At 40.8% G+C, this 681-nt stretch overlaps 1 pseudogene; it reads right to left on the bottom strand.

Moving 5' to 3' along the window:
* The window catches only part of LOC132178347 (phenylalanine N-monooxygenase-like), a 9,757-nt pseudogene that overhangs the window by 988 nt on the left and 8,088 nt on the right, over window positions 1–681 (bottom strand).

Genomic DNA, 681 nt, shown 5'->3' with positions numbered 1-681 from the left:
AAAAAAATTGTTGTTGTTCCAATTCTTCTTAGGACAAATCTAGTTTTCCTTTTCTGTGTCTTTTCTTTGGTTTTCCAAACAATGGTGTGCATGTTGGAGATCAATTTTTCATCCAACCCACACCACATGATTTCAGTCCACGTTGATAATCTGGGGACAGCATGATGAGGATTCCCATTGCCATTGGAACTCTTCAATGTCAAGACACCTGAGATTTCTACAAGCACTTGACATCCATTTTGGTAGATTTGATGGCTGCAGCAACCTCCATTAGCCCCACATGTGACCTATGCTCTTTGATTTTTCCCTTTTTTTGGTTGATGTAAACAAAAAAAAAAAAAAAATTCAGAATGGCTCTCTCCGTGTGTGATCGTTGGTGGGCTCCACTGTAGCACCTCCTCTCCTTTCATTCCGCAAGTTTCTTACCAGCCAGATCTCCACCAGCCCACTGCCACACTACAAGAAATTTACTCATCAGGGGCAATTTATTAGGGGCTATTATAAAGTCGCCCCTAATACTCAACTATCAAAAGTCACCCCTAATAGTTAAGTATTAGTGTCCACATCAAAGTGAACGCTAATAGCCGACCGAAAAGATGAATATTAGCGTCCATTCTACAGTGGACGCTAAAAACTCGACCCTAATATACACGCGGGAATTATTCAAAAGGCGGGAAAAAT

Source organism: Corylus avellana, chromosome ca4 (genome assembly GCF_901000735.1).
Source record: "Corylus avellana chromosome ca4, CavTom2PMs-1.0".
In the NCBI taxonomy this organism is placed as follows: Eukaryota; Viridiplantae; Streptophyta; class Magnoliopsida; order Fagales; family Betulaceae; genus Corylus; species Corylus avellana.
This window is presented reverse-complemented; position numbering and strand designations above follow the sequence as displayed.